This window comes from Budorcas taxicolor, chromosome 2 (assembly GCF_023091745.1).
Source record: "Budorcas taxicolor isolate Tak-1 chromosome 2, Takin1.1, whole genome shotgun sequence".
Classification (NCBI taxonomy): domain Eukaryota; kingdom Metazoa; phylum Chordata; class Mammalia; order Artiodactyla; family Bovidae; genus Budorcas; species Budorcas taxicolor.
The window spans coordinates 104641997-104668750 of NC_068911.1; the positions used below are offsets into that span (position 1 = coordinate 104641997).

General features: G+C 39.1%; 1 protein-coding gene across 1 annotated transcript in view; it reads right to left on the reverse strand.

Annotated features, from left to right (window-relative positions):
* The window catches only part of THSD7B (thrombospondin type 1 domain containing 7B), an 899070-nt gene that overhangs the window by 752415 nt on the left and 119901 nt on the right, over positions 1-26754 (reverse strand). The gene's annotated exons all lie outside the window — the stretch shown is intronic.

A 26754-nucleotide genomic window follows, 5' to 3' on the forward strand; every position in this document is an offset into this window, starting at 1 on the left:
AAATATGTTGACTCATAGCAATAAATAAAGGCCACATTTCTTAGATGCCTGTTTCTTAGAATAAGACTGAAAACCTCTGCTTCAGTTAGCATCATTATGATTCTGTACTCCTATTTGTGATAAATGCTTGGCATACATGAGTGAGCAAAAGAGAGGGTCACTTGGCTCGTGGGAGTTTATCATTTAATAAGGGAGATAGACACTTTAACAGTAATTTTAATAAGCAGTGGTGATATGATACAGGCAATCAGAGATAAAAGTGGATTAAAGAGCACAGAAACAAGCCTAGGAGTCAGAAAAGACCTCTCTGAGCTAATGCACATAAAACTGAGCCTGGAAATGTGAGGAGGAGTTAGGCAGGTGAAGTGTGCCAGGTTGGGAGAACAGCATGGTCAAAGCTCCAGAGGTAAGAAGAGAGAATGCAATGTAGTTAAGGAAACAGAAGATGTCTAGTTAGACTACAGCACAGAAAGCAAGAAGCAAATATACTTAAATGAGGTCTGTGGGAGGCTGAGGTCTGATTGTGGAGGACACATTTTTCTGAATGATTTCCATGAACTGACCAGGGAAGTTCACGGTTAGGTCAGGGCAGCCCTTGCTTCCATGACCATGAAAATCAGGTAAAGCCATCAAGGAGCAGATGAGGGAGAGGCAGATGCTGAGCAGCCTGGATGGGGACCATAAAGGGGGACCAGAGAAGCCTAGGCAAAGCTTGAAAGAGCTAGATGTGGTGGCAATGTATAAGCCCTTGTGGTATGTGCTCCTGTACGTTAATGAGGACATTAAATGGAAATTAATTTAGGGAGGAGATCTCTCCCCTACTGGATACAAAATATTCCTAGTCCAGGGTACTTTTACGGACTGAATGCTCATGTCTCCCTAAAATTCATATGATGAAACCCTAATAATCATTGTGATAATATTAGGGAGACAGATTTGGGGTGGGAATTAGGATTGGATGATGTCATAAGTCCATCATGAGAAACGCTGGGCTGGAGGAAGCACAAGCTAGAATCAAGACTGCCAGAAGAAATATCAATAACCTCAGATATGCAGACGACATCACCCTTATGGCAGAAAGCAAAGAAGAACTAAAGAGCCTCTTGATGAAAGTGAAAGAGGAGAGTGCAAAAGTTGGCTTAAAGTTCAACATTCAGAAAACGAAGATCATGGCATCTGGTCCCATCACTTCATGGCAAATAGATGGGGAAACAATGGAAACAGTGACAGAAGACTTCATGATGGAATTAGAGCCCTTAAAAAAAGAGACTAGTAAGCTCCCTCTCCTTCTCCCTACCTCCCATCCCGCCTGCCATGTGAGGATAGGGCCAGATGACAGCCATTCACCAACCAGGAAGTGGGCCCTCACCAGAACTCGAATATGCTGGCTTGCTGATCTCAGACTTTCCAGCCTCCAGAACTGTGAGAAATGAATACCTGTTTTGTGTAAGCCACCCAGACTATGGGTATTTTATTAAAGTAGCCTAAGCTAAAAGAGGTATTGGCATTTTTAACGGACCAAATAAGAGTACTCTAGGGCTGACAACCCTTGAAAACTCTAAGCTGAGAGAATGAATGACTCTGAGTGAGCAGGCATGGCTCTAAGTTCTTGTAGAAAAACAGAAAAGAGAACTAGCAATCCTGGCCTGCAGGGGAGGAGATGCACCCTAAGCAACAAGCCCAATGGACACAGGCATTGCAGCACCAAAGTTAAGAACCACCAGTCACATGAGTATTCCATCCCAAGACCACTCACAATGTATCTGTTCTTTAAAATTATTTGCAGCCGCATTAATCTTCAGTTACGGAAACCACAACTATGTGAGTAGTTGCAGCAATATCTGAACAATGTGCACAGGGCTTGAATCCTGACTCAGCCATGTTCCAGCTGCATGGCTCTGGGTAACTTACTAGGCTCTTTGAACTTCAATTTTCTCATTAGGAAAACACAAAATAATGGTCTTTCAAGGCTCTATGGCTGGCAGAAACGCAGTCTACCAACGCAAGCAAAAGAAGATGACTTTGTTTTCAGAATGAGGATGATGACATGGAACCCACTGGCAGGATGTGCAGTCAGGTCTTCCGGGAATGGAAGCAGAAACAAGAAAGCTGGTGGCAAATAATTACTCTCTCAAAGGCTCTGATTCTCCACCCCCGCTTTACTTTCTCCTCCACACCTTCTGTTCCCCCAAGTTGAACCTGATGAACTGTGGCTCTCCATAACCCCTGGGTTAACATTTGGTTATTAAGAGAGAGTGACTAGTTTCTACGAACCATGATCCCTAATTCCCAGGAAAGAACCCCAGTGCCCACCTCTGTCCTAGGGGCAATAGTTCACACACACCTGCCTGGCCCCAGAGCTCTCTTGGAGGGAGATGGGGAATGAGGCAGAGGAAGGACATTAAAGAAGGTTATGTAAAATGACAAGCAACACCCAAAAGGGGATCCTCTAGAGGGAAACCTCATGAAAAATTTTGTTTAGGATTTATTTAATGGCTACATGTGAATCACCTAGCACATAAAATAATCCAGATATTATAACCTAGACCCTTACTATACCCTCACAATGATTTTAGTAAATACCTAAATTCATGCAGAAAGATCCTGATGGCTAAAACGAATCTGTCTCAGTAGGTATGACCTTTGTCACCACATTGGGAATTCTTAGGTAAGTCTAGACCGCAGGCTGGAGAAGGAATGGCACCCCACTCCAGTACTCTGGCCTGGAAAGTCCCATGGATGGAGGAGCCTGGTAGGCTACAATCCATGGGGTCATGAAGTGTCAGACATGACTGAGCGACTTCACTTTCACTTTTCACTTTCATGCATTGGAGAAGGAAATGGCAACCCACTCCAGTGTTCTTGCCTGGAGAATCCCAGGGACGGGGGAGCCTGGTGGGCTGCCGTCTATGGGGTTGCACAGAGTCAGACACGACTGAAGTGACTTAGCAGCAGCAGCAGCAGACCACAGGCAGTTTATATCCAGTTGTTATATTTGGAAATAAAACAATTTACTTGACAATTTAAAAGAATTTATTTCTGAGCAGTAAGAGACAGGACTGTGCTTCAGACATCCTTACACAGTCTGTGAAATGTGCATCTGAAAACAGGGGAATAGCTATCAATCATGACATTAAGTGGAAGAAAACCACCAGGAGACCTGAAGGTGATGTCAAAAAGCTTTGGTTGCCCTATGCTTCTCAAATGTCATTACAAAGAACTTGAATTGGGTTCACCAACCTTTAATAATTACCTGAATGTCACATGAGTACCGAATTTACTGAACAAATCAATACACTCTGAATAATAAGCTGTGTTCAGGGAGTTCCCTGGTGGTTAAGAATCTGCCCTGCAATGCAGGAAATGCAGGTTTGATCCCTGGTTGGGGAACTAAGATTCCAACTGCCATGGATGGAGCAATTGAGCGCATGTATTGTGACTACTGAGCCTGTGTGTCTCAACTAGAGAATCCGCACTGCAACTAGAGAATTCCTACACTGCAATAACAGATCCAGCATGACGCAATGGAGATGCTGCCTGCCACAACTAAGACCCAATGTAGCCCAGTAAATAAAAATTTGTTTAAGAGTTGTTTTCAGACAGATAAAGAATTGAATATGCAGGATTTTCTTCCAGTGACACCTATATGCCTTCTCTCCAAGAGCAAATCCAAACCATCAACTTCTAGGTATTTCCCAGGTGGTTCTAGTGGAAAAGAACCCACTGCCAATGCAGGCGATGTAAGGGACTCAGGTTTGATCCCTGGGTTGAGAAGATCCCCTGGAGGAGGGCATGGCAACCCATTCAAGTATTCTTGCCTGGAACATCCCATGGACAGAAGAGTCTGGCAGGCTACTACTGTCCATAGGGTTGCAAACAGTCAGACATGACTGAAGTCACTTAGCATGCACATCAGCTTCTAGAAAGACACATGTACACTTTACCTGAATGAAGGTCCCTTTCCAAATATTCTCCTCAAAAGACATTACTTTGTTACTAGTAATGATCAACCTCATGGTCCTAAATGGTTAGGTGACCACCTTTTGCATAAAGAGCTAAATTAAGTGGAGCCTTACTGCTGAGGTAAAAGACCACTACTTACAGTGTCTGACTCTCCAAACTCTGAATCACCCTAGTTATTCTCTTCCTTCAGAACATGTAGTTCTCTAAGTTCAGTTCCTCTGGTATCAGTTACTAAGCCTCCATCGTATTTGCTACGCTGGAATCAGATGTTGGATTTATAAAAAATAATTTCCCAAAATGGCTGATAGTTATGAAGACAATAGGTTATCTGTCACTTCTCCTGGTTAAGGATGGGACTGTTGGTGCAAGACTTTTCTAGGTGCTCATGCACAAGTGACTAAGGCATGGTCTCTCCAAGAATTTATAACCTAGTTTAGATAAAAAGATGCAAACCTTTCAATAAATAACAGTAGGCATTGGCTAATGGATGAAGATGGAGAATGATCAAACAGGAAAGACTCAAAATAGGAATTAGGAAGTAAAAGAGATGAAACAGGCTAGAGTGCATCGAGGAGGTTTTAGGCAGTAGGGAAAGCTCTCACTGAGCCTTACAGATAGGGGAGATTCATAGAAAGGAAGAAGGTAAAGGGGCTTGTGATGCTGCTCTAGCAAACACGAGTAGGGAAGCAACAGCCTTTGCAGGTGGCATTACTTAATGACAGTTGAAAAGACTGAAAAGATTCACGTAGCACAGCAGTTGTCAGCTGAGGCTGACTTTGGTCCTCAAGGGTAATGTGACAATGTCCACAGACATTTTCAGTTCTTACACCTAGAGAGACAGTAACTAGAGAGTACAGGTCGGAGATACTGCCAAATATCTTAGAATGTACACAACAGCCCTCAAAACAAAGAATCACCTGCCCCATAAGGTCAAGGGTGCCAAGGCTGAGAAACCTTGCTTGAAGAAGAAATTAAAAAGGATTTGAAATGGCTTACTGAAATTGCCTTCTTAGACTGTTCAGCCATGCTACCTTTGAAGCTGCCATCTTTATACCAACAGAGAGAAAAACAATGGAGAAAGGGGGCTGTTTAGAAAACAAACAGTATATAAATTTACCTCTAAGTTTAGAAGTAAAGCTTCCTTATAGAGGGCTTCCTATGCACACTGGCCAATTAAGGCCAGTAAGACTTACAGGCCATAAGTCTGATTCACTCTGTGAATGTGTCTTATGAAAGCAATCAGATCTACCCCTAACCTCATTTCCTCTTGTTAGTTTCAAGGGGAAACTGGTCGGAGAATGTGAATAGTTCAGCATCTCTATTAGGAAGATAAGTCAAAGCACAAGTTCTCCTAATTAAAGACTAATAGCATCACCTTGATGTAATATTAATTATGCTAATGATGAAAATTATGATGTTAATTACTTCCTGAGAAACCTTCCCTTGCCACTCTCTAGAAAATAGGTCCCTCCATCACGCTCATCTCATCTTGGTATATTTTTTTTCATAGCACTTACCCATTTTACAACTATCAGAAGTTATTAACGGGTAGATAGGTAAGTCATAGGTAGGCAAGTAGAGAGATGATGATTAGAGGTTTAGGTTCTTATTGACGGCCTGACCCACTAGAATACAAGCTTCATGAAGGAAGGCACTTTCATCTATTCCCTGCTATAGGTATTTCTGGATCTAGCATGTCCCCCAACTTGGCTTTGAAAAGGTGCTAATTAAATGTTTATTCAATGAATAAATGATGATTACTAACATTTACGGAGCTTCTCAGGTGGCACTAGTGGTAAAGAATCCAGCTGCCAATGCCAGCAGATGCAAAAGTAGGTTTGATCCCAGGGTCAGGAAGATCCCCTAAGTGGCAATCCACTCCAGGATTCTTGACTGCAAAATTCCAATGAAAGAGGAGCCTGGCAGGCTACAGTCCATGGGGTCACAAAGAGTCAGACACGACTGAGCAGCTGAGCACCCACACTAACATTTATATAGCCTCTGCCATTACCGAGCACTTTCCCCAGTGGCTAAGATGATAAAGAATCTGCCTGCACTGCGGGAGACCTGGGTTCAATCACTGGATTGGGAAAATCCCCTGGAGAAGGGAATTGGAACCCACTCCAGTATTCTTGCCTAGAGAATTCCATGAACAGAAGAGCCTGGCAGGCTACTGTCCATAGGGTCACAAAGCGTTAAACATGACTGAGTGATTAACACTTTCACTTCATTTTTCATGTCTTTACTTCAATGATAACACGCAGTGGCATTGTGACCCTAACTCTGGTGAGTAAGAGAGATCTAAGCTTGCCCCTTTATATACCTTGCAGGCAAGTAAGAGTGCAATCAATGGAAAAATTATGACCAACGGATATGTATTCCAACACAGAATATTGAGAGTAAGAGGGAATCATAGGGATCTATAACAGGGTCAAGGGGGGCAGATATTACTATTCTTTTAATTTTATCAGTGAGAAAACAGCAGGTCAGAGAGCTGAGCAGAATCATCCAAAGTTACACAGTTTAAAGGTGAAGATGAGATTCTTATAGCTATATACGGACACCTTAGATTTTTAGATTTGTATCGTGTTATTATTTGGAAGTACACACATAATTAAAGATGGAGCTTTATCTTCACTCTGTCAATATCTAGTTTCTTCCACCTGTGCTGGCTGTGAGGGTGTCTATGCATCTGTATCTGACTGTAATGTATTCTACCACTTCGCAAGTCAAATGAGCTGGAGTTGTCCGCACAGTGGGATGACCCACAGTCAGTAGTTTGTCAGCATTGCAAAGCCACAAGTCCCAAAGCAGGAACATGGAGGGAATGGAAAGGGCAACAGGGAAATCATCCATATTCATTCAGAGTTAAATAACAGAATTGGGGGTGGGAAAGCAGTCTGCCTTTCCTTTCTGACAAGACTGTGCTTAGTCACTCAATCATGTCCAACTCTTTGCAACCCCATGGACTATAGCCTGCCACGGTCCTCTGTCCATGGGATTCTCCAGGCAAGAATACTGGATTGGGTTGCCATGTACTCCTCCAGGGGATCTTCCCAACCCAGGAATCAAACTGGGGTCTCCTGCATTGCAGGCAGATATTTTTTACCAGCTGAGCTACCAGGGAAGGCCTTGGATGTGACCAAATGGTGTTTTCAGAGCCATTTAAACCTAGAATAGACTGCCGAGTTCACTCGTATTATTTTATGAAGCATCAATAACTGCCAGAAAATACTCGCTTAATGTAAACTATTTGCCAGATATCAAGCTGTTTTTCATCTGGAGACATTTCTGATTGTCATGACTGGTGGGTGAGGCACTGCAGCATCTAATCAGTAGAGGTCAGATATGGTCCTAAAGAATCTACAGTGTATGAAACAGGCCCACAACAAGGAATTATCTGGATTAAAGCATCAACAGTACCAAGCTTAACAAACCTTGGTGTAGATCATAAAGTTCAAAAGAAAGAAATTCTACCCTCAAAGACTCTAGGCACACAAAGAATGACAACTCAACACACTAAGCCCCACAATAGACAATACTAAGATGCTTTAGAAGCACTAGGGAAGCAGTATCTATTCAGACTCCGGAGAAAGTCAGAAGAGGAAATTGTGGTTCTCTACCTTAGCTCTCAGTCAAAATGATTCCTATGTATCTGGGTCTTAAATTCTAGTACCAGATATTACATCAGAGACTTATAGAACTTACTCCCAGTGATTTTTACCTCATTCTGGTTCTTTACTCTCTGCAGGATGAAAAAAAAAAAAAAAAAAAAAAACAACCAACAACAAAAAACCAATGTGGCATTTTAGGTTTAGAGACTGTGAGAAGAATTTTTATGTCAACCATTTTCTTAATGGTTTCTTAACATTCCATGCTGATGTATCAAATAACAGAAATTACACAACAGTTTATACATGAACGTAGAACAAAGGATTTAGTTCAAAAAGGAAAGAATCAAAGGAGACCACTTAAGGTCACTTACATCTTTAGTGGTTAAAAAGAGGTACAATATATTAGCTATCACTATCTCCTTCATTCCCAAAGAAAGGCAATGCCAAGGAATGCTCAAACTACTGCACAAATACACTCATCTCACACACTAGTAAAATAATGCTCAAAATTCTCCAAGCTGGTTTTAGAAAAGGTAGACGAACCAGAGATCAAATTGCCAACATTCGCTGGATTGTCAAAAAAGCAAGATAGTTCCAGAAAACATCTATTTCTCCTCTATTGACTATGCCAAACACTTTGACAGTGTGGATCACAATAAACTGTGGAAAATTCTAAAAGAGATGGGAATACCAGACCACCTGACCTGCCTCTTGAGATATCTGTATGCAGATCAGGAAGCAACAATTGGAACTGGACATGGAACAACAGACTGGTTCCAAATAGGAAAAGAATTACATCAAGGCTGTATATTGTCACCCTGCTTATTTAACTTATATGCAGAGTACATCATGAGAAATGTTGGGCTGGAGGAAGCACAAGCTGAAATCAAGATTGCCAGGAGAAATATCAATAACCCCAGATACGCAGATGATACCATCCTTATGGCAGAAAGTGAAGAAGAACTAAAGAGCCTCTTGATGAAAGTGAAAGAGGAGAGTGAGAAGGTTGGCTTAAAGCTCAACATTCAGAAAGTTAAGATCATGGCATCTGATCCCGTCACTTCATGGCAAATAGATGGGGAAACAATGGAAACAGTAGCTGACTTTATATTTTTGGGCTCCAAAACCACTGCAGATGGTGACTGCAGCCATGAAATTAAAAGACGCTTACTCCTTGGTAGGAGAGTTATGACCAACCCAGATAGCATATTAAAAAGCAGAGGCATTACTTTGTCAACAAAGGTCCGTCTAGTCAAGGCTATGGTTTTTCCAATGGTCATGTATGGATGTGAGAGTTGGACTGTGAAGAAAGCTGAGTGCAGAAGAATTGATGCTTTTAAATTGTGGTGTTGGAGAAGACTCTTGAGAGTCCCTTGGACTGCAAGGAGATCCAACCAGTCCATCCTAAAGGAGATCAGTCCTGGGTGTTCATCGGAAGGACTGATGTTGAAGCTGAAACTCCAATACTTTGGCCACCTGATGCAAAGAGCTGACTCATTTGAAAAGACTCTGATGCTGGGAAAGATTAGGGGCAAGAAGAAAAGGGGACGACAAAGGATGAGATGGTTGAATGGCATCACCAACTCAATGGATATGAGTTTGGGTAAACTCTGGGAGTTGGTGATGGACAGGGAGGCCTGGTGTGCTACAGTTCATGGGGTTGCAAAAAGTCAGACACGACTGAGCGACTGAACTGAACTGATTTGCTTCATAAGCCATGATCACTTTAATATGACTCAACTCATTTATTTAGACAAAGTCAAACCGAAGTTGCTCAGTTGTATCCAACTCTTTGCGACCCCATGGACCGTAGCCTGCCAGGATCCTCAGTCCGTGGGATTTCCCAGGCAAGAGTACTGGAGTGGGTTGCCATTTCCTTCTCCAGGGGATCTTCCTGACCCAGGGATTGAACCCAGGTCTCCCGCATTGCAGGCAGCCGCTTTACCATCTGAGCCACCAGAGAATCCGTATTTAGACAAAGTGCTCTGTAAATTGCGATGTCTATGTAAATAGAAATCTTACTATAAGGTAAGCTCTTGTAGAAAAGTTGAGTTCTATCTTTTTACTTTGAACACACACAGAGAAATCAACCACATCAACAAAAGAGCAGTCAAATTTAATCTTATGCTTAGAGACCCTACTTCATGTGAAGAACTAAGGAAATAAACCAAGTAGTTTGGTTTTTCTTATAGGTTATAAATTCAGTTTTATTAACAGTCAACAGAGACAGACATTTGAAGATGCAAGGTACCCTAAAGACTTAATAATTTGTTTCATAGTTTCCCTTTAAAGTTGATTCCATCTTATATTTTATTTAACTCTTTTTGTACAAAATGGGACTTCTTAAAACCATTTGTTTCTACATGCTCAATTCATTGTTGAAAGAACATTCTCATTAAGATGTTATTCTATCCATTCCTTTATCATGACATGATTTAACAAATGCCCTGCAAAAGGTAGATGATCTGGAAAGGATTTTCCACTCTGAGTTGCAAATAGAGATTTTGGCCATAGGATATTTTCCTGATCCACTCCAATCTAGGATATAGTCTTTTTCTGATAATACAATACTTATTCATGCCTTTGCTAATGGAATGGATTAGATAGGAAACCATTAATGCTCATAGCCTTGACATCATATAAAATTTATCTGGATAGCAGAATCCTTCAAGTAATTACTGCTGAAACCAAGCCAAATAACATCAATTATGCTCAGAAAAGTAGTCCACACATCACTCCATATTTTATGATAGATATTTGTTTCATAGATAAAGAACTAGTGATTACCATCAATTAATCTGGAATTAAAGTGATATTTATACGATTCATAGTTAAATCAAAAAACTTCTAGTCCCATGAATTCACCACATAGAGTTCTTTGTCCAGCTTTTTCACTGGCAATATGATATGTATAGAACTATTACAGTAGTGTTTGCCTTAATTTCTGCTTTTTTATGTCACCACAAAAAGGGCACAAGAATTTCTTTTTGTAATTCTTATCTCCTATGTTGTACCTTCACAACAATTAATGGTCTGAGTATAGAATTCAAGGTCTGACTAAGCTACAGACTTCATTTTTCTTTCATTGACTCAAACTTTACAAGCGATTTTCTATCAGCTTGTACTTTTTTTGTGAGTTGCTTATGCTATGATATGGAAGGATATTAAATTAGGCACTTCTAATCTTTTTCCTCAGAGTCCCTGCCTTCATTCCTCCATTAGGCAGTCATCTGTCTTTACTGGATGTTAATGTGATTCAAATCCACATGAAACTTTTAATTGTTAAAATGCTTCACAGTGTAATTTAAACATTCCTGTGATAATCAGTATACATTTTAGTCATCAAAGTTTTCTCAAACCTAATTTAAGCTGCCCACAAAGTGACTTTCCCTTAAAGTGACAAATGTTTGACTTAACTCCAGTTTCATTTACTACTGCCCTTTTTTACAATATGAATATTTACCATCTTAGAACTGAGACAGCCTACACATTCACACCCAGGAATATCTGTATGCATGCAAATTTTTACTATTAGTCACAGGCAATGATGTGACATAGAAAATTTTTTTAAGTTACCCTAATGGATTTAAATGTAGCGTCTTTAAAACTAAGAGGATGCTAAGATTAATTTGCCCATCATCTACACAGGAAAAAAATGTAGTGTACAACATGGATTTGAGTGAAATTTACATTTTTATCATGGAAAACTTTCCATTAAACTATTTGTATTCTAGCCTTTGACATCACAGATTCATAGAGGCCATGAACATAGTTTCAAAAATATTCCAATCTCTGATGAGAAGATTTCGCATTAGAAAAGACCCTGATGCTGGGAAAGGCAAAAGACAGGAGGAGAAGGGGACAACAGAGGATGAGATGATTAGATGACATCACTGACTCAATGGACAGGAGTTTGAGCAAGCTCTGGGAGTTGGTGATAGATAGGGAAGCCTGGCATGCTGCAGTCCATGGGGTTGCAAAAAGTCAGACACGACTGAGCGACTGAACTGAACTGAACTGATGTTGAGAACTGTTTGAACTATAGAGCTTAGAGAACACTGAAAACTAAATGACCCAGAATTTGAAAAATGTAAAATGGCCAATAAATATGAAATAAGATATGTCACATTTAATTAATTCATATTAGTTACAGGGTTAACGTAAGCTGAGATAAATATTTAATTACTTAGTTATGTCCTGCTGGTGTTAAGAGAGTTGGTTACATTTTCTCTTTCAGCATTAGTGGCAGAGGATGGATTAGAAGTACAGCACAGACTTATCAAACAAGCCAGTAGGATGAAAATGACAAGAGGCATTCTTTAACTTTCATTACACAAATTCCAGTCCATGTCACAATCAAATGCACATGCTTCATACAAACAACCCAGATTTATTCCTTAAAACAGCTCAGATGGCACAATTATTTTTTGAGACAGTTCTCATTGCCTTTGTATTTGGAGGTGTGAAAATGGTTTTCTATAATATGCAATGTTGTTATTAGCTCAGATCTTTCTTAACAATTTGAAAAAGATGTAAAACCTATGATTTATTATAAATGTGTATACACACACTCACATACACACACATAACATCTCAAATGAGTTCTCTCTTCACTCCAGTAACACATAAAACTATATAATCAATACTTTACTTGATTTAGTTTAATTTTCAGGCAGAGACAAAAAGAAATTCTTTTGAAGGTAAAACTTCAGTTAACAACATGAAACAACTGTGCTATTTGAGCTATATACAAAAGAATCTAGAAAAATAAGCTTTTTCTTCCTGTTTTGTGTATAATGAGAAGCCTTGATTGCAGGTTCATTTTTTCTACACCAGAAACCATATTAATTGGCTAACTTGAAATTCATGTAACTTGGCAACTGCAGAAGTCACTAGAGCACAGAGAAGCCAACAATATGGGTATACAATCACTTCTGCTCAGATATCTCAGTTTCTCCCTACAATCACGCCAACACATGCAGCCTGGTCTCCAAGTGTTCTAACATCTCACAGTTCAACTGATGTTAAACGTCACAAGGAGACCACAAAGTCTTAAGGGATGGGCAGTTTCACTGATGGCCAAACAGAGCTAATGCCCTGGAGATACAAGATAGCAGATGATATTTTCTGCTTCCCATGGAGTTGCAAAGAGTTGGACACGACTGAGCAGATAATATACACATTTTCTGCTTCATATCCTACTTTCCTTGTCCTTGGGGAATTCAAACCTAAAACAACCAACATGTTTTGGCGGGCTTTAGAATCATTCAACTCCATCAGCTGACTTCTTCATAAACATTTGTTGGCTCAGGAGGAAAATAATTGTTAAAATAAGTTAGCCGAGTACTAAAACATATTTTCATTTAAAAATCCTGAAAACCTTCCAGTTCTCCTGGTTTGTACCAAATAGTACTTTAAAGGATTAGCACAAGAGTCTCCTCTGGTATATAGTATACATATTCCATAGGATTTTCTGACCAGTGATGCATATTTGTTTAATAAGACTATGTTTAGCCTATAAAAATATTTTACAAAAAAGTCATAAAATGACTTCAAGAATGAGTAAATAGTACTTTTACATAATATCCAACTTCCAAAAAAGAACAATATAATGACTTAAATATGATCTAAGGAAGTTGGAATACATTTTACAATAAAAGTTCAGTAAATTCATGAATATATTTCAAATCATTATACAAACCTAACAAATGAAGACTGTATAGTCTTGAAAGTAAGTATTCATAAGAAAATTGAAAATTTTTGTCTAATCAATGGGTTCAATGAAGTGTCCATGTGGCTGACTGATTATTTTGAACAGAATTTAAAATGGTATCAATATCACCACAATATTTATCCAAAAGAAAACTGTCATTGGGATTTTTTCATAGTTTGGTACAGAATCATAATTTTGCAGAAAGACAACTATATCTGAGTCAGATTATGCTGTTTTCTCCTTTATGGGGAAAAAGCCTATTTCTTGTATTTCACTGGCTTTTCAAAAATCCACCTTAGGTAGTATTCTGAAATAATTTAGTAACCTCTAGTAACCAATAAGTAAATAATTGTCCCCTTAAGAACAAACAATGTGATTCATAGAACAAAGAGGTATAGCCACATGACCTTACAGTGATTTTTCTGGAATGATGAGTATGAGTATGTGTGAGTGACGTGTGTGTGTGTGTGTGCATACATGTGTGTATACTTGATCAGGGGAAGAAGGATAAAGATGCATAAAGATCAGCAGCCTATGAACTGTAAATGTGTATAATTCTAATTTACACAAAGGCATCTTTGAACCCTCAATGCAATGGCATGTTTTCTTTTGACTGATGAAAAATAATTCCCTCTCTAATTATCAATTAATGTTGACTTTCCAGAGACTTTCCATCTTTTCACAACTGAGACATGAAGGCAGAGTTATAACTGCATCTGATCGCACAACTACATTCAAGAGGCAGTAGTAGGGGTGGGGGAGGGAAAGGGTGTTGTTTTTTGGCATCAAAGGAAAAGAACAGACCAGGTAGTGTTTTGTGACCAAAATTTACACAACCTATGAGCACTGAAGAATTGATACTTTTGAACTGTGGTGTTGGAGAAGACTCTTGAGAGTCCCTTGGACTGCAAGGAGATCCAACCAGTCCATCCTAAAGGAGATCAGTCCTGGGTGTTCATTGGAAGGACTGATGCTGAAGCTGAAACTCCAATACTTCGGCAAAGGGCTGACTCATTGGAAAAGACCCTGATGCTGGGAAAGATTGAGGGAAGGAGAAGGGGATGACAGAGGATGAGATAGTTGGATGGCATCACCAACTCGATGGACATGGGTTTGGGTGGACTCTGGGAGTTGGTGATGGACCGGGAGGCCTGGTGTGCTGCAGTTCATGGGGTAGCAAAGAGTTGGACATGACTGAGTGACTGAACTGAACAGATATGATATGTTTAATACCAAGAAGTAACAAGCATGGAGAAAAAAATTGCATGCTGTAAAGTCAGACTAAACGTCAAATTTGAATCTTTGCTTTACCACCTACATGGCTTAACTATGGGCATGTTGCTTGACTCTTGGTGACCCTTTTCCCCTGTCCTCAAGATGGAACTGATAACACACCCCACAGGATTAGTTGTGATGACTGATGAGCTGATAAATGCAAAGTAAGGTGTAACACAGAGTAGGTACATTAAGCAGGGGCTTATGAAGAGTCTTTCTATGTGAAGAAGATCATCTAGAGAAGGTACTTCAAAGAAATTAACTTGAAAATCAGAGCCTTTCTAGTCCTGCAAAGGAAAAGAAACTTTCACTTGACTGATTGCATCCCAACAGCTGCCATGTTTTACCTTCTATTTCCTTTTGAAACCAAATAGGAGATTTTTGCTCACTGACATCAAGAATGTGAGCACTCTTCTGTTTGAGATTCTTCTGTTTCTATTTTCTCTTTAACCCACTCTCTCATGTCTGTTAAAGGCAGGAAACACAGTAAGCTGCTCCCTTCTTCTCTTCTAAGCAGTTAATTCTGCCTTTTCTCATTCTTGGAATGGCTTTCTCACTTCCTTAGCAAAACTTTCAACATTTCTTTTTCAATATTGTTTTAAAAGAGTAGGACTCCAAGACAATCAAATTACTTCTGAGTCTTATATGTTATGCACTTATAAAAAGCAATTTCAGGATGGGGAACATGTGTATACCTGTGGCACATGCATGCTGATGTATGGCAAAACCAATACAATATTGTAAAGTAATTAACCTCCAATTAAAATAAATAAATTTATATTTTTTAAAAAAGCAATGCCTGGGAAGGGGTTTGGGGGAGAATGGATAAATGTATATGAATGGCTAAATTGCCCTGCTGTCCACCTGAAACTATCACAACATTGTTAGTTGGGTATTTGTTGTTGTTGTTCAATGGCTAAGTCATGTTCGACTCTTTGTGACCCCCATGGACTGCAGCATGCCAGGTGTCCCTGTCCTTTACTATTTCCCAGAGTTTGCTCAGACTCATGTCCTTAAGTCAGTATATATACTCCAATATAAAATAAAAAGTTTAAAAAAAATACAAAGTAATGTCTGGATGATCCCATTACATCAACACAGAAAAACAGCATCTGGTTCAGCTCTTACCATTAGGCAAATTACCATACCATTGTTAACTGTTTTACAAACTAAGAAATAAATTTCCCATTAGGCAGATTACCATATTGTTGTTAACTGGCTTACAAACCAATAAATAGATTTCCCAGTGAAAAATGTCAAGAATTTCAAAAGTTCATGAAGGAACTACTGTCAACTAGACAAAAGACTTGAGCTAGACATAGAGGCTTAATTTATTCAGATACCAAACAAAGCTCAAGGACTTCTACATTTCCATAGTACTTGACCCTCTGCTGCCCACCTGCTTAAAAAAAGGAGCCAAAAACTACCTTTTATCTTCTAATTAAAATCTAATTAACATATGAGAAATATAAGAAAAACATCTGAGCACAAAATATAAAGTTAGCATGAACTGCTACTGCTAAGTCGCTTCAGTCATGTCTGACTCTGTGCGACCCCATAGACAGCAGCCCTCCAGGCTCCCCCGTCCCTGGGATTCTCCAGGCAAGAACACTGGAGTGGGTTGCCATTTCCTTCTCCAATGCATGAAAGTGAAAAGTGAAAGTGAAGTCGCTCAGTTGTGTCCAACCCTCAGCAACCCTATGGACTGCAGTCTACCAGGCTCCTCCGTCCATGGGATTTTCCAGGCAAGAGTACTGGAGTGGGGTGCTATTGCCTTCTCTGTAGCATGAATTAGATAACTATCATTTTTAAAGTAATGGGAATGGGGGATTAAGGCAAAAAAAATAGAGAGAAAAAGAAGGAAAATAAATGGGGACAATGATTCGAATAAAAAAATGCAGAAATTAAAGCAGAAAACAAAACTGGTAGTGCAATCTAGACAATATTTAGTGTCATTTATCAAAATTCAGTGAATACCTCTAGCGAATTCAATTTGTGTTCAATATTATAGAGGATAATGGAAGACAAAAAGAAAAAGGTATTGCTCCCAATTTTTAAGAATTTATAAAATAACTGAGAAGGGAAAAGGTGACCAGCATGACTGGTCTGAGAGAGAGCAGGCTCAAGGAAAGGGCATGGAATTTGCAGTCACCCAGGCCCTGTTCTGACACTAAATGTTCTCATGACCTGGGACCACACAAGTGAGTCACTCTGGACCTCAGTTTTCTCACATATAACATGAGGAGATCTGACTACATGGGCTCAAAGTTTAATCTATAAGTCCAGTTTACTGAGGGGGCATACTCCATAACTGAGACAAAAATTATTGAAAGAATAGAACTAAAAAAAAAAAAAAAGTCATTTTATTGAGTGGTTACTTTGTGCCAGGTGTTGTTACTATTTTACACATGCAAATTCTAAATCTCCGTAATCATGTTTTGAGGATAGTCTATATCACCCATATTAATGAGAAAACCAAGGCCCAAGAACCTTATAAGGGCAGTTACTCAATGTTTCACAGCTGGTAAGCTTGAAATCATACTCAAACTCGCAGGTTAATCACAGAATTTATGCTCTTAAGTATAGTTTCTAAATGTCTGTTCATAAAGAAGTTTGCTAATGGTTAAATAAACTATAAGGAACTAAAAGGAATGAGGGACCTATGCCTCAGTGTGCATGGACCCAGTCTTCAGAACAGATTAAGTGGTAAAGACAGATAAATAGCGATGCATGTATTTAGTTATTCTGTGGGAGATGGGGCAGAGTGAAATTTAAAAAAGGATAGGGGAGTGGATTATTGACAAAGTGTCAAAGAGAAAATTATAGGCAAAACAGTGCGCAAAACTCCAAAGCAAGAAATGAGAATCATATGAGAAAGACAAAACTCCTACCTGGTCAGCTGCCATGTGGACTCAGTCAGAAATGACAGTAATGAGAGGTGGGAAATAGGGGAGGGTCTTGGAGACCAGAAGCTCAAGTGAAGACAAGGCAACCTCAGAAAATATATAGGTATAAAATAATGAAAACAGTATCTGAAAGTGAGAAAAATATTTTCTAGGGGCAAAACAAAAATGTTTGAACAAAGGAAACAAAGAAATTTAGGTGCAATTAAAAGTCAGAAACCTGTATGTAGATCCAGAAGCAACATTAGAACCAGACATGGAACAATGGGAAAACTCCTTTCAAGATTGGGAAAGGAGTTTGTCAAGACTGTATATTGTCACCCTGCTTATTTAACTTATACGCAGAGTACAGCATGTGAAATGTTGGGCTGTATGAAGCACAAGCTAGAATCAAGATTTCCAGAAAAGATCAATAACCTCAGATATGCAGATGATACCACCCTTATGGCCTCTTGATGAAAGTGAAAGAGGAGAGTGAAGAAGCTGGCTTAAAACTCAACATTCAAAAAACTAAGATCATGGCATCCAGTCCTATCACTTCATGGCAAATAGATGGGGAAAAAATGGAAACAGTGACAGACTTTATTTTCCTGGGCTCCAAAATCACTGCAGATGGTGACTGCAGCCATGAAATTAAAACACTTGCTCCTTGGAAGAAAAGCTATGGCAAACCTAGACAACATATTAAAAAGCAGAAACATCACTTTGCTTACAAAGGTCTGTAAAGTCAAAAGCTATGGTTTTCCAGGAGTCATGTATGGATGTTAAGAGTTGAACTATAAAGAAAGCTGAGCACCGAAGAATTGATGCTTTTGAACTGTGGTGTTGGAGAAGACTCCTGACAGTCCCTTGGACCTCAAGGAGAACAAACCAGTCAATCCTAAAGGAAATCAGTCCTGAATATTCATTGGGAAGATTGATGCTGAAGCTAAAGCTCCAATACTTTGGCCACCTGATGTGAAGAGCCGACTCACTGGAAAAGACCCTGATGCTGGGAAAGATTGAAGGCAGGAGGAGAAGGGGTGACAGAGGATGAGATGGTTGGATGGCATCACCAAGTCAATTGACATGAGTTTGAACAAGCTCCAGGAGATGGTGAAGGACAGGGAGGCCTGACATGGTGCAGTCCATCAGGTTGCAAAGAGTCAGACATGACTGAACGACTGAACAACAACAATAAAAAGTCAGCAAAGTAGAAAAATAGCTGTTGGGTTGATAAACAAGAGAAACGAATGAGTAGGTGTTTTAGCAAAAGCAAATTCAGGTTAGAAGTTAGATAAATGGTCAGAGATTGAGCATTATTTCTGAACTGCAGCCTTTAGTACTGCATCAAAATGGGCATTTCAGTGTCACTGAAGCAGCCAAAAGAGTCTGGCTTCTGCAAATATTTTAACTGCCAAATTTGAAGCATCTCCAAGCAGTACAAGTGTAGATGAGGAAGTGAAATTGTTGGAAAATTCTGATGAAACATATTTTCTTCCTCCTAAAGCTCAAAAACAATTCATTGGTCTAAAATTGGACTTGCAGAAATAGCAAATGCAATGCAATTCAAACAATAATTATAATCTGAGCTAACATTTATTGAACCCTTCCATGCACCAGGAACCAAGCTGTTTTAAAGGTACCATCTCATTCAGTACTTTCCGTGAAAGGAGAGAAAAAGTTGTAGGTGGCCATAAACTGTTGCCCTATCCACATTTACATATGAAATTCAACACTCCTAGTAAGCAAGACTATTAAAAAAGTCAGGTGTTTAGGGCAAAAGTCTACTCTCCATTAATTGTCACCACACCAGGGAAGAACGGGTAGAGCTATCATTACCACCTCACACAGGAGAGGCCAATTGAATCCATGGCATTAAAAAGAACTCAAAGAAATGTCAAACGTGAAAAGGACTTCAGTGCATAAAAGTTAAATGAGGCAATCTAATAGAACACATGCTCTTAAAACCTTCAGCCTCCCATTTTTATTCTGTAATGTAAACATAATATTACTACCTGGAGGGTGGATGAGAAACAACTGAGGTCAGTTTAGTTCTCAGGAGGAGTGAAATAGAAGAACATCACTCACATTTATAATTAACCAGATTATTTCTGTAACAACTAAGAGATACTCAAAATGCAATGGCTTGCTGAAGTTTCTTCTTGTAACTAAAAATAAAAAAATAAAATAAAATAAGAACATCTGCAAAGGTATACCTGGTAGTTCTCTAATTAATGATCAAAAGTGCACTGACTTCACAATTTCACGTTTTTATGTAAAGTCTTATTTGATTGTAATTAGCACAGACTACAGAACGTAATTAGGACTAATGATTCCTTAATGCAATCAGAATCCCAGAAGAACAATATCAACAGATTTTTATTGGTATTAGTGATGCAAACTTGTAAAATATAGAGCCAATTAACCCATAACAATGCTTCCAAAATAAAAAATAAAAATTATGGATGCATTACAAAATAGCTTCATGAATATACCCGGAACATAAAAACTGAGTTAATAATCAAACCTCACAGGATCAGTCTTCTTTCTTAAGTGCTAAAGATAGTCACAATTGTGAGGAATGTTAAAATATGCTACTCTTAATGAGATTAAGCATTTAAAGACTTTCCAAGATACTGCAGGTTCTATGGTGTCAACACAGCTCCCTGGAGTTATGAATTCCACAATTTCTAGATCACGTAACAAAATTCAATTATAGTGGCCATAAGTTTTGAAAAACTAAGGGGAGGGGAACTTAGTAAACATTTTTGCTTTGCAAACTTCAGAGCATAACAAGCAAGTGTCATGTCTTGTCCATTACATCCTAAGTCTGTAAGATTCCTTTTTCTGCCTCATGAAATGGTTTTGAACCCCTCTGGAGAGGGAAAAATTATATATATATATATATGTATATTATATATATATATCTGTATTGAGACATTCCTGTTGCAATTTCTGAAAAATCAGTAAATAGAATTTGTCTTAAGGCAGTAGGACTCTCCAGTGAAATTTCTCCAATGGAATTTTGGAATCCACCCTTAAAAAGTGTGGACTATTTCACATAATTAGATTTGGAACTCCAACTGTTCTCCATCCATTTCCAAAAAGTACCAAAGTGGGCGTGTTAGCACAGGATGGATTCTCTTGACTGAGCCTTGAAGTAAAACTTGAAAAATACAAATTGGCATACAACTTTCACTGAACCAAAATGAATTCCCAGCTGGGCTTTAGTCAGACATTAAGGGGGAGGTGCAATATTTGAAATATGTAATCTAAACAGTATGCTCAAATTTCTTAAATATTTTGAGTTTCTTCTCATAATACTGCAGATTCATAGCAGCTTGCTGCTGAAACAGATGCCAAAATCATATGCTAGGAGGACAGGGGAACAGACTTTTAGATTTGGGGAATTAACTAATCCCTTACCTGCTGTCATTTGTCAGTATTTCTAGGGTGAGTTCAGCCAAGGTCACATAGATATGCCAACGGGATAAATCAAAACCACCACCATGATTGATCCGGTAACAAAATCTCTGACTTCATCTATCATCTTCCACACTTTCAGGCAGAACATTCCTAGTTCTTAGCTCTGTTTCTTTTTTTTTTTTTAGTCAACACATAAATTTATCATGCTCAATCTTTTATTAAACATGATTTAGTAGAGCTGATTAAAAGCATTCACCAGGAATGTCTAAAAGAGTTCTTCTTTATTTGGGATAGTTGCACAGCTTTCGTTTTAGCTATCAAGATTCAGGTAATCTCCTTTGTGCCCAGAAGTGTAGGCTGAGACCATAAGGCATGGGTGCTGTCTTTATGGGGCTTATCATCTTTCCTGAGGAAGCGGCAATACTCACAATACTATTGATAACTCCTGAGGCAAAATAAGTCCATAAATAGGGAAGGCAAAAAAAAAAAAAAAATAGATACTGAAAAGAAGGAATGAGATATGTGGCGAGGACTCCAACAAGGAGAGTCTTGAACAGAATCTTCCCCCATACTTGCACTTTGGACCAAAGGAAAGCAAGCACATGGCACATGTATGCATGTGTGATGAGGATTATTGCAAGGAACATAAAATAGATGATGACAAAAATGAATGTCACTAATTTCTTCTTTACCCACTAAGTGTGTTTTTAAGCTTCTCCAAGCTGTCACTTAGGTTTTTGCTTCTTGTAACAGCTTTAGACTCAGAACTTAAGAACCTGAGACCTGACCTTCCCACTCTCCTGAAAGGAACCACAAAGTGCCCTAAGCAGTAAATGAAAGCAAGCTTGTACATGAATGCCAGGAGGACCATTTGCTACTCTAGCCACAAAGATTCCCTCTCAAAAAGGTGTTCGTGTAAACCACTACTCCACATAACTTGATCCTACAAAGCTTTATATTTAAAGTCAAATTTCTCACTACAACTTTACAAAATCTTCCAGCCTCTGCCATTAGCAGTGCTTCTCCCATTTCTCTACAGATAGGATGCAGAGAAAAGAGTCTTAGACATTCCCATGGGAGTTAGGGGGTGGAATTTATACATGCCATGATCAGATATACAGGAAAACACATTTATACTTCATCAAAAGCAAGGAGAAAAGAATGTTAAATTTTCTAATCGAGGTGTCTTCAGCTTTTCTTCCCTCTGTCTTGTTTTATATTCTTTTATGAGATGATCAATCAGGGATGGACACAGAGAAAATAGAAAAGAGGCTCAGGAGAAAACAGTCTATCATACTGAGAGCCCAGAGAGCCAGTTACATCAGTCCATGATGGGACGACCTGTGGGGAGTGGCCAGGGAGTGGGCTCAGACAAGCAGGTGGGAACCAGAGAGAATGAGGAACTAGGGGCAAGTGGCTTGATCAGGAGAAGTGGGGGGTGGCGGAGCCACACCGACGTGAATGAATGTCACTAGGTCACTCAGAGGAAGGTCGGAAGGAGAATTTGTGGCAGGGGGCACCTTGTCACCTGGTCTGGATGCTCACAGTCTTTATGGGAATGGTGAGGCACCAGGGAAACAGGCAGATTTAAGGGTGAACACACAAGTTCTTTCCATTGCTTTCTGTTGATAATATTATTTTTTAGGAGGTAAATTCTGTCTTTTATAGGTAAATTATAGGGGTTAGGGGGTTCTAATGCAATCTCTTCCCAAAATGGCATCTTAAGGGGCGTAGGAAGCTAGGTGATGCCATGGGGATTAAGTGGGGTCCCTGACTTTTGTGTGGGTCTTCAGTCAGTGTCTTCAGCTAGGCTACCCACTCCTGAGTACGTGTGAGGTTGTCTGCTAAGATGTGACTGCTGAATCCCCAGACTGTTTTTTCTTAGTCCACTCCAGGACACTTCCCCACAGTCCATGGACAGAGGAGCCTGATGGGCTACAGTCCATTCGGTCACAAAAGAGTCGAACACGACTGAAGCGAAGCATGCACACCCATCTCTGTGACTGAACACTTTTATTTTGCTGTGACTAGAGGGGGAAAACCAGGACATAGTGACCGATCACTTGTTTCCACTACTTTTTTCTACTTTTCTTCACTCTTCTACTCTCAGATATTCAAGGCTTCACCACCTCCTCTGCCACCTTCTGGTGGTGTCTATGCACCTGCTTCCCACTTTCCAAGTGGCTGGAGCAGAAAATCAATGAAGACAGGCAATTGAAAAAAAAAACTACATTAGTTATGTATTTTCAAAATATTATGCCCACTGAGTTGAGGCTATAACATCATGCACTCAAAAAAAGGCCATAACTTATAAAAGATATTTTATACTTTAAGCCTCAATTAAACAAATCACTCAAGCATAAGGATTTTGTCTTCTATCTGTACTCTAATTTTATAAGAATAAAGGAAATGTCAATAAAACAGTTTTGTAAGTAGGATTTTAACTAAAAAAAGAAGAGGAGAAACATAGGATAAGGAGGAGACAAAGAAGGAAGAAAAGAGAAGCACATTCCCACATGAGAAATGTTCTCAGCTTGCTACAGATTCAGCACAGTTTATTCTACCCCTCAATTTTAAATAATCCTTGATGCTTATTATGACTAATTTTGCAGTACTGAAAGAAGATTCTGAAATCTAGAGTTATAATTGCATAAGTAGACTATTTTTCTCAGGACGATGAACCATTATAGATGTTCAAAAATAAGTAAGAAAAAATAATTGCTATTACTACTTAGAAAATGCATTCAACAAAGATAACCCTCTCCCTTAAATCACTCCAGTGCATAAAAATGTAATCATGAATGTTTCCAATCCAGGCCAACATCAGAGAGAACTACAATATTTTATTAGTAAAGTTAAAGGACAGCTCTCTCTCAATCATTTATTTACAGTTTTATATATGTGTTATATGTATTTGTTTTTTGGCATGTAACACACTCTTTTCAAAGGCGCCAACGAGTACCGATTAACGATCAAATTATGTTATTAAAAGAACCAATCTGCATTTTAGGTGTGTTTCTAAATCATGTGTTAAAAATACAGTCTGACTTATTTGTTAGTAATGAAAACAGTTGCAATGTCTTTTCCAATTACCTACTGAATTGTGAAGTAACTTCTTCCTGTCTGCTAACCTTGTGTGCAGACAGATCAGGGAAAATAGAAATTAATGCTCCAGCAGCATCTCGGCAGAGTTGTCAACACATACAGGATTCATGCATTAAAAAATTAGTGTAACTTAAAATAACACCCTCACATTTTTAAATTATATGTTGCTGTTCAAAGATGCAAAATATTACATGAGATGAAGAAAAAATAAAGCTAATTCCTTAAAACCTTTAGGAGAAAAATCAGTTGGTGGATCTAAAGATGAGGGCTGAAAAAAAAAAAAATTCTAACATGGGACATACTGCTATTGATTCTGATTTCAGTGATGATATGTACTCTATTCTCCTTCCACTCAGCTATAAATAAGATCTAGCATTAAAAATGAATAGCCCTGAAAATCGACTCAATATAGCATGTAGAATTTTGCCTTCAACAAGTATTTTTTCCCCTTGATTTCCTCACTAAAATGAGGACAAAAGCAGGTAACAACCACCTTTCTTTCTTAGTGAGATGTATGAGATTTGGGGTCCTTAGAAGATGATGAAGTCAGTAGAAGGTGCCAATCATGTCCTTTTCCCAATGAAAAGGATGAAGTCAGGAGAAAATGATGGCTTCCATATTGATTCACATCACATTTCCCTCAAGAAATGTTCCCCTCAGATAGGGTCAGTCCATTGCAGGAAACAGAAACATACTCAGACTAGTATGAATTAAAAATAGGTATTTAGTGGAAAAATTAGGAAAACCAAACTGAAATACAGGAAGAAAGAAGAGCCTGAGCTCAGGGAAGCAAGAGAGGAGGAAGCACTGTTACTTGCTCCATTTCTCAGTGATGCTGGTCCCTGCGTCTCTCTGGGATTTTGACTTTACTACTCACAATCTGTTCATCTCCCCTTCTCCACCTCCACCTCCATCCCAACTTTTGCTGCTCTGGTGACACATCCCATTCAGTGGCCTTTGGCAAACATCCATGTCCTACCTTCAGATCACAGTCCCCACCAGAGTTTGCTCTGAGGCAGCCATTTTCAGCCATCAGGTTCTGGGTTAAGGAGAATGACCCTCCCCCTTCGACTCCAGGGGCAAGTGTTGAAATGCTTCAGATGTCTCTTGACAGCTTAACACACTGCTCTGAAAATCGAGCTAAACTGTTGGAAAGACTCCACAAGACAAATGGGTCATGGGGAGGAATGCAGTCACATTAGCTCAGGAACCATGAAAGGTACAAGCTCGACTGAAAGTCCCCAGTTGAACAGCATTTATCAACCTACATTCCAGGCCAGAATATCATAAACAAATACAAATTAATGCCTAGTGTCCTACTTTCTGGAAAATGTAAATAATTCCTACTGCTTAGAAAACCATACATACAGGGCTGCATACATACTTTAAGGAGTATGATATGTATGTGAGCCTTGGTACTTATACACAATATTTCTATAATCTGGAGCAAGTTATTTAACCTCTAGGTCTTTGTGTCCATGGATAAATAGCGGGGGATATTTTCCCTTTCCTACAGTTGTCCCTTAACACCATACCAGATTGTTACTGGAACCAAATGACATAACAAAGGCAAAATACCTCTCTCAGGACTCAGTACCCAGAAACTTTCAATATATGCTATTTCTCTTCTCAAACTATGATCTGAAGTCCTTACAAACCCCTCATGCTTTCCCCTCTATTACAAAATGAGCAGGATAAACCTCTTATGCCAGATCCATCCAGTTGTGGATTTCCCTCCAAATCTATGTGCACACCAAGAAATCCCCCTTGCAAAAATCTTTTCTGATAAAGGCAAGGTGTCCATGATGTGGTGATGGTGGTTTAGTCACTAAGTCGTGCCTGACTCTTGTGACCCCATGGACTGTAGCCTATTAGGCTCTTCTGTCCATGGGATTCTCCAGGAAAGAATACTGGAGGGGGTTGCCATTTCCTTCTCCAGTCAGTGATGTAGCAACAGTTGAATTAGCCTTGAGTGGGAACATGATTGAAATGGCAGGTGTACATCCTCCCTACTCATCTCTTCAGAAAATATACTTATTTCATTGCTTTCAATATGTATGTATACATTTATATACATAAATATATATGTATTTATCTCAGAGAATCAAGAGAAGAGGGAACACTGTTACTCTCTCCATTTCTCAGGGATGCTGGTCTCTGCTTCTCTGGAACTTTGGCTTTACTACTCACATATATATATATATATATATATATATATATATGTATATGTATATGTATTCCTCATGAACCAAAGGCTATTCTCTCTGTCTTATATGAACACACATACACAAACACACAACTCTTCCGATTCAGCACTGGAAGTCATCTGGTATTCATATATGTCATTGTGTCAGAGAACTCCAGCTAAATTTTGTCTGTATGCTGAATCTTCACAGAAAACATATTTTATTTGGGCTCCATAGTGTTTCTTAACTGTTTATGAATTACGTACTCATTGGAAACTTTCAACAATGTCACATGAGCATCCATATATCTACTATGTAAAGTCCTAAATCAAACTCCTTACAATTATACACTGGAAGCAACAGATACAAGGGATCAGATCTGATAGACAGAGTGCCCGAAAAACAATGGACGGAGGTTTGTGATTGTACAGGAGACAGTGATCAAAACGATCCCCAAGAAAAAGAAATGGAAAAAGGCAAAATGGTTCTCTGAAGAGGCCTTATAAATAGCTGAGAAAATAAGGGAAGCTAAAAGCAAAGGAGAAAAGGAAAGATATACCTAACTGAATGCAGAGTTCCAAAGACTA